The following is a 9,209-nucleotide window of genomic DNA, read 5'->3' as shown; positions in this document are numbered from 1 at the left end:
TGAGCAAAATAAATCTATGGTCCGGCAAATAAAATGAATTTGTGTTGTACTATAATATGGAACATTGAAAGAAAGGTATGTAGTAAATAAGACAGAACCTGTGTGGTTTAGATGATATATAACATTTAAATATAAATCAAACAAAACTGCTCCTAATAATGATCCTTGGGGAAGTCCACAATTTAATGTCAACCAATCCCGATGATTAGTTATTAAACTTAACTAATTGCTCTGTTTAAAATATGATTCCAGTCAACTCAATAGGTTGGTGAATACCATATGTTGCAATCTTTTCAATTTCAGATAACGGGCACAATGGAAAGCCCTACTAGTTACATCAACACCGTAACTGTAGTAACCGTAGAACTCCTTAACTACAGACTCTCACCACATGAGATAAAAAACCCCGGCAGGTCTCACCATAAATATATTTACCTATGTTGAAATCATATTTGGCTAATCTTGCTGATCATTGTTTAATGTAAATGATTGATCAAAATCATTATCAAATCAAGTTTTTGTAAATGTCACATTTGTTCACTTTTGTTTCTACAAACACTCACGTTTGTCTGGTACACAATTATATAAATAAGACAACGTTCAGCTTACACTGTGATTAGCTCCGTTGATAATAGAATTTATTTGTTTACAAATATATTCAGGCATGCGCCATATTGTGTATTGCTCCAAATGATCTTGAATATAAAATATTTTACTTAAAAGTGTCACTTGTAATTTGATCATCCAAAAAGAAGAATAAGGTTTTTTTTTTAAATTACTTATACGATTTATAAACAGTAAAGCACAGCGTAATTTTGAGTGAATATCGTAAAAGTTTGCGCTTTTATAAAACTAGTGTTGTGATGGTGCAGAACCGCTGTCAGTATATTCTGTACGTTTTGTACATCGCTGACAGTGAGTAGTCAATAAACACACAAAAGCCACGAACACAACAAGCTCGCTGTCTACCACAGACGCGAGTTAATTTTCTGCCCCGCCAATAAAATCTGCAACTGACTGAATGACCCAACTTTCTGCTGGTATAATACGTTATTTTACAACGTAACAGTATTAACTGTCCGTAGGCAATCTAGTCATAGCTCTTACTTTTATTCAAATATCATTGAATTTTAGAAAGGGAAAGTATAACAAATGTGTCACATGTAGTACGTTTCTTAGACAAATTTGGTTTTCACCCTTCTGGCTTCTATTTCCCACTGTTGATTTTTCTCGTAATACAGTTCTGCCTAATGTACACCTGTAACATTACCTAAAACAGAAAAGAAGTTTTTGAAGGCGCAATTGCAAGCACTTTAGAATTGATTTTGTTCTCTATATGGAGCCGATATGGTGATATTTGTTTCCATCAAATCAGGTAAGAAAAGCTATACTCTTCAGCATAGTTATATGTTTTAAATATTGATAGATTTTCCACAATTCATTAATTTCAGCCGATTGCTAGGGCTCTAATAGGATTTTTGGAGCTAAAATACTATAGTAGCTAACGAATGAGTCTAAAGAAATAAAGGTCCCAATAGTGACCCTTGAGGAAGTCTACAGTTGAAGCAATTGACTATATTGTGGAAAATATTGAAAATCGTGGGACATAAGCTCGAGGATTGGAAATTATATTTTGAATATAAATCTTAGTCAGACATTAGACGATAAAAAAGGAAACAATGATTTAATAAACAAATAACTTATGATAATTAAATTTTGGCTTGTCACATTCACTGAAGGCTTGGGAGACACTGAGTCACTATAGATTTTAATTTTCCCTCCAAAATGGCGTTTCCCCATTTCTGCAACTGTAGCCTTGATCTGTCCATAACATATAATACTGTGTGTGTAATACTGTACGTAACTTGTAATACTGTCCATAACATGCAATACTGTCTATAACATTTAATACTGTCCATAACATGTAACACTGTCCATAACATGATATACTGTCCATAACGTGTAATACTGTCTATAGAATTTAATACTGTCCATAACGCGTAACACTATCCATAACATGATATACTGTCCATAACGTGTAATACTGTCCGTAACATGTAATGCTGTCCATAATAAGCAGTACTGTCCATAACTTGCAATGCTGTACGTAACATGCACTACTTTCCGTTACATGCACTACTGCCCGTAACATGTAATACTGTCCATAGCATTAAAATTCATAAATCACTCTAGTTTGCACAGCCTAGTAATTCAAAATGATGGTACTTGTGAAAAGGCGAAAGCGAAAGATTAAAAATGTTACATTTTATCCGTGAAGTATGATATGTATATATATAAAAAAACAATTTTTAATTTGGCATTATCATGAATCATAATAATTATAAACGCTCTAAGGTGCAAGTTTTTAAAATTATATATATATAATTTTAAAAACTTACTCGCACCTTAGAGCGTTTAAAATTATTATGATTCATGATAATGCCAAATTACAAATTGTTTTGCTATGACTCACTGTATATTGTAGAATGATATTAAATTAGTGCACATTTTCAAAAAGTTTTACTTTATCAGATTGATTTCTACCCTATTTACGTTTACCATTCCATCCTAGTGGGAGAAGATTCACAGAAAATAGGAGAGTTGGTGAAGTTATTCGCCCAATCGGGGATTTTCATCTAATCATACTTCAAAAATACTAATATAGATACAGTAATATTGATTTCTACGAAGATAAAAAGTCCTTGGCGAAAAGGAGGCTGAAGACCAATGGATTAACGGTTTACATGTTTAATTAAACCAGGTGTAAAAAGTAAATGCAAATTCCCGAGGAAGTTGTAAAAAGTTAACCAAATTACACTTGGGCTGATGACCCGGGCACAAGTTTTAATTTGACCTGACAAACGGGAGCCGGGGTTTGATCTAAGGGCGGCTGGAGATGAGTTTTTTTACCGTAGTCGAGGAGGGTAATCCCCTCATTGAATATAAATTGGGCGTAGATATCTACAAGCTGTCCGTTCCTACCCCTTCCTCTACCCCAACACCAGACAAGTCGCGTCCTGTCACAATACCATTCTAATGGGTCATTCGTTGTTTAGATCGCAGTGATGTGTCAATGGGATCAAATTGTTGAATACACAAATATATTATATTTACTTACATTTTTTATTGATATAATATTATGAATACAAATATATATATATATATATATATATATATATATATATATATATATATATATATATATATATATATATATTAGATGTTTTCCACGGCATCACACAATTTACGTAAGAATTCCCAGATTATGAGCACTTCTGGTTCAAGTGAATTATATTTCCAACGCCGATGTAGAATTTACCTTGTTGCCACAATCTGTCATACATTAAAACGTAGCGCCTTCAAATAGTTTTTGGCTATTTAGAATACGTAACAGTCTCGTAATTGCAGTTTATAATGTGCAGGCGCTTTTAAAAGTTTTATATTGTGCAGTGCCATCTTGTGGTGAGTTACATTAATGGGAATAGCATATAAAACTTCTATATTGAAAGATACATACAAATTTTCACAATAAACGATCTAATAGTTTCTGAGTCTATAAATGACATACAGAAATCATTGAGATATATATATATATATATATATATATATATATATATATATATATATATATATATAAAACAATGGTATATTATAAACTTGTCATTTCTATATTTCTTCAAAATTTATAAAAGGCTAAAAGTTTAGGTACATAGCGGAATATCTACATCATAAACTAGGGAATAATGCCATGGACATGTAAGCATTTAGCCGAAAATTTGTTATAACTAACTCTGGTGGAACATAAAAGAGTTCAAGTTTTAACTTTTCCAACCTATTGCCACTCATATGCACATCTTAATTTTCAAGACGTGCCTTACAAGACCAAAGATTGCTTTCAGTATTAGAACAGCCGTCTTGTTTTGCTCGAATATTCTATTAATTTTATGTTTACGTTTTTTCAACATTCACATATTTTGTATCATATATAACATCTCATCACATTAACCTGCCTATATATCTATATAGGATAGTTTTTATAAACAGTGTGTGTGTGCGTGTTTACGTTTAATTAACGTTTCATTGCTTCAATACAATCAAATACCTTAAACATATTAAAGTTTGGTGTATTTAACATAAAGTATTTCAGTTACTTACAAAAATAATTCTGTTTTAAACCCTCTTAAACAATAAATATATGGCTAAAATGTGATTATGTAAACCAAGATGTCTGCCTAGCACAGCGATTCATGAGTTGGCCATCTAGTTAACAAAACGACTTTGTATATCGATTAAGCGACATTTTGCAGAGTAAATTCATCAACTGAGTCTTCTGTGTGAGTCCGTTTACCATAAAATCGATAACTCAGTTTTAGAGTTCAGTTTGCATATGGCATGTATCTATAGAGATATGTCACTCTGCTCATATTCCATTTATAGCGTCTTATATGCACACAGTGTAGCGTGCATCGCTACAAGGAAATGTGAAAAGTAAAATATGAAACACGCCCCTCAGGCGGACATCAGATAACAGGTGAGATACCCGTGTAGGAGAGGCGACACTGCTGCTACCTGGTGGAGAAACTCTCAACTGCCAGGCCGCGCCCTCCCGCTATAACAGTAAACTTGTATTGACACTACGCTATGTGCCATTCAGATTCGATCTCTATAGTACGGTCGCGTCGAGTTGAGTAGCAGATTGTTTTAGTATTCGAATACTTCATGTACTCTTTTTTGCTACATGTAAAATAGAAAATCATTTTGTACTGATTAATTACAATTTAAACTAAAATTTCGTATTCTCAAATATAGAGGGGCTTCAGTTGGGAAAGAAATAATGCTAGCCTATATATGAGACCAATGTCTGAAAAGCCTAAATTTGGAGCGAAAAACATCGACAACTTTGACCAACATTGTTAATGACATTGTTAACACGGTTGTTTACTTCAGTTATGGGGTGAAGTACGATAAGCGAATCCGGTTCTTTTATATCGAAGTTATTATATCCATCGATGTAATCAACCAATAGTAATTATTGTGAACAATTGCTAAATCATCTGCACCAAATATTCACACATTTTCATATATCTCAACACAATTTATTCTATCGGTAACTTCTTTTAAATAAAAAAATATTTAAATTTAGTAAAACTGTACAAAATAACACTGAAAGATGATTCATTATATCTTTCTCGATCTCAAGATATTTGTTTTATTGTTACGTTTTCTTTATTATTTAAATCACATTATTCCCATCGTATTTCTTGATTTTCGTTTCAATAACAGTTATGACGTTTTTTACCATTTATGACATTAGGTAATTGTTTGAACTATTTATACTACTTCGAAACATGTGACTTTATTTAGATACGTTGATATCGATTGCTCGTTCTTTTATTCGATATATAAAGAATCAATGATTGTAATAAGCGATATAAAAACCGAGTCCACTTATAGTACTCTGCCCCAGTTATAACTAATATCCACAGTGTGTTTATATCTATTATATCTTCGGTTTCAGTTCAACCGTGTTAATCAATTATTTATGAAAATAAACACATTTTGAAGAAATAAAATTTCTTGTTGATATATTTATCCATTTTAAATATCACAATACAGTTAAACATTGTAACTAGTTATATCGATTATGAATTTCTTATAGGGTTCACATATAATCGATATCTCGCAAACCGTTCGAGATACAACAAATTGTTTATTAAAACAAACTTAGGAAATGCTATAAGCATTCCAGAACATAATTTATTCTTTTTTCTAGGTCCATAAATGAACTTATGAACTTTTAGGTTTAAACGGCCGCCATTTTTGAACGAAGAAGCATACCGAGCTGGCCAATGAACTTATCAGAGATATTTGTGATAATTTTGTACCTTGTTGAAACTTTTGTTTTTGTTAGTTATCATTTCTATAAACCATTTTATGCAGCAAACGTGGACGCCAACAGTGGTTTTGAGTTTTGGGTCATGTTCCCTGAATTTATTTAAACATTTTTAAATGCTACCATGATCATAATTCAATACACCGATTTGCATACAGAATATATCTAAAATATACACAATACTGTACATACCTAAATTAGATCTTAATAAGTGAATGATACAAATTTCACCTAGCAGGGATCATTTCTGGCTGGTTTATACCTTCCAGTTGAACCTTCCACTGGGCACATCACTAACCGCAAATTTCGAGATTCTGGGATGCAAGGGTAATTCGATAGGTCTAGTCTACTGCTGGAGATAACTGTTGGAGTTGGTGAGGTTTGTTCCCTAAGTATCAGAGGTTCTTGCCTGCCTCAACAAGGGTGTGCCACCCCCTGCCTGCTTTGACTGGAGAGGCTGGTTCAGAGCTGGCCTCCCCTTCTTCCGGGGAGACATGACTTTGAGATTAGTGCCCTAATTCTTCCTCGTGGATCTCGATAAGAGGCGGTCCCTACCCCTTGACCTTACCCATCCTGAATATCCTGTCACTCCGAAAGCAGCGCTAAGGTTCCTATAGAACTAAGTGCAATTTATAAGCTTCTTGACCGAAGAGAACAAAAAAGCGAATGCTAGTGGCGATATATAACATGTTTGTGTAAAACATAGGTAAGAAGTAGCCTACCATTACAATTCGATAATTGACGCTCCTATCTTGCTATCCTCTACGCAATAAACCGTAAATCTCATTTGCTTCTTTAATTGTTCGGTAAATGACAATTAAGTATATTAGAGAATTATTTTAGGAAAATTCTAAATTCCTTTTTTCTTAAAAATTTTATTTATTGTACTTTATTACTATCGAAAATGCATTGCACTAGATACAATTTCAATCATCTGCATATTTAGTAATCATATTTTTCATTGTTTTTTTATCATTGTTTTTTTTTTTATTGTATTTTTCATTTCAGTATAAGAGCAAGCCTCATCTTGACACATCTTACTCGAATTTATCCGAGTTGTGTTCATGATTTCAATCGGTACCCATGCTAATTAAGTTTCTAGTGAAGCAATTGTGAAACTAACTTTTGCAGAACTGTGCCCAACTGCTGTTTATGGTTAGAAACTAAATTATGCCTTTAAGCAAATGTTTTAGTGTGTGTCATTGTATGCAATTGATTTTTACAGAAACAACTCAAATATTTGTTATGTAATCTCTTAAATCACTGTAAAATGTTTTATATTTAATGAGTGATGTATTTGTAACTATAACTTTGAACAATTAGCTTTATTCCATAAATTTAACCGAGTTTCTCGGGTAATTCATCATCTACAACTAAAATAAAATGAATTAGTTAGTTAATAAATATATTCCTCGATAGTAGCACAGCAGCTTCTTTACTTTCTCTCAATCCCTCCACGATTCTTTTTATTTGGAGTTTCTAGTTTAGTTTATCATCTAGAACTAAAATAAAATCAATTAGTTAGCTAATAAAGATATTCCTCGACAGTAGCACAGCAGCTTCTGTACTTTCTCTCAATCCCTCCACGATTCTTTGTATTTGGAGTTTCTAGTTTAGTTTATCATCTAGAACTAAAATAAAATCAATTAGTTAGCTAATAAAGATATTCCTCGACAGTAGCACAGCAGCTTCTGTACTTTCTCTCAATCCCTCCACGATTCTTTGTATTTGGAGTTTCTAGTTTAGTTTATCATCTAGAACTAAAATAAAATCAATTAGTTAGCTAATAAAGATATTCATCGACAGTAGCACAGTAGCTTCTGTACTTTCTCTCAATCCCTCCACGATTCTTTGTATTTGGAGTTTCTAGTTTAGTTTATCATCTAGAACTAAAATAAAATCAATTGGTTAGCTAATAAAGATATTCCTCGACAGTAGCACAGTGGTTTCTCTACTTTCTCTCAATACCTCCACGATTCTTTGTATTTGGAGTTTCTAGATTAGTTTATCATCTAGAACTAAAATAAAATCAATTAGTTAGCTAATAAAGATATTCCTCGACAGTTAGCACAGCAGCTTCTGTACTTTCTCTCAATCCCTCCACGATTCTTTGTATTTGGAGTTTCTAGTTTAGTTTATCATCTAGAACTAAAATAAAATCAATTAGTTAGCTAATAAAGATATTCCTCGACAGTAGCACAGCAGCTTCTGTACTTTCTCTCAATCCCTCCACGATTCTTTGTATTTGGAGTTTCTAGATTAGTTTATCATCTAGAACTAAATAGAATGAATTAGTTTGCTTATGAAGATAATCCTCGACACTGAAATAATATTTTAGTACAGCAGTTTCTGTACTTTCTCTCAATCCCTCCACGATTCATTTATCTTGAGTTTCTAGAGTGGTTTATTATCTAGAACCAAAATAGAATGAATTAGTTAGCCAATAAATGTAGTCCTCGACATTATAATAATATTGTAGAACATCAGCTTCTTTACTTTCTCTCAATCCCTCCACGATTCGTTTATCTTGAGTTTCTAGGATGGTTTATTATCTAGAACCAAAATAGAATGAATTAGTTAGCCAATAAAGGTAGTCCTCGACATTATAATGATATTGTAGAACAGCAGCTTCTTTACTTTCTCTCAATCCCTCCACGATTTTTTTGTATCTTGAGTTTCTAGGGTGTTTTATCATCTAGGACTAAAATAGAATAGTGGTTGGTTGCCCACGAAGTTGTAGAATGGGATTCTAATAGTGTTAGTTGTAGTGCCTCTTCGTCTAAACTACATTAGGTAGCTGCTAATCAGAATGAGCTCCTTAGTAGCCTAGGAGTCTCTAATGTCAAAACGATGCACGCAGTTAGTTTTGAACGTCTTTATTGCTGTCGTTTATGGATCTATTCAGACAAACTTGACCTCTAGATTCTATGTGTCAATCTGTACATGTTCCGGAAGGAGAAATGGAGTTTACCTAACTTATAGCAAGGTCGTAACCAATGACGGACCCTAGGGGTTCGGACCCCCCCCCCCCCCACCAATCATCAATTTGATCAATTACTTGTTTAGTAAACGATTATTATTGTTTAAATAATTCTGTATTACTGACATGTACTGCTGAAAGATCGTTCTCAACAGGAAGGAACAAAATGAGGCCTTACTCTTTGTCCACTACGGGAAAGTATCACTTGACTGGACCCCCCACCCAAATTTGTTCCTGGCTACGTTTTTTACTTATTTTTTTTATTTTTTACTCCTTTACTTTAATACCTTACATCATTTTGAGAGGCGAGCCTCAAAACAGCATATAAAACAAAAA

Source organism: Homalodisca vitripennis, chromosome 5, assembly GCF_021130785.1.
Source record: "Homalodisca vitripennis isolate AUS2020 chromosome 5, UT_GWSS_2.1, whole genome shotgun sequence".
NCBI lineage: Eukaryota > Metazoa > Arthropoda > Insecta > Hemiptera > Cicadellidae > Homalodisca > Homalodisca vitripennis.
Note: the sequence above shows the minus strand (reverse complement) of the source record.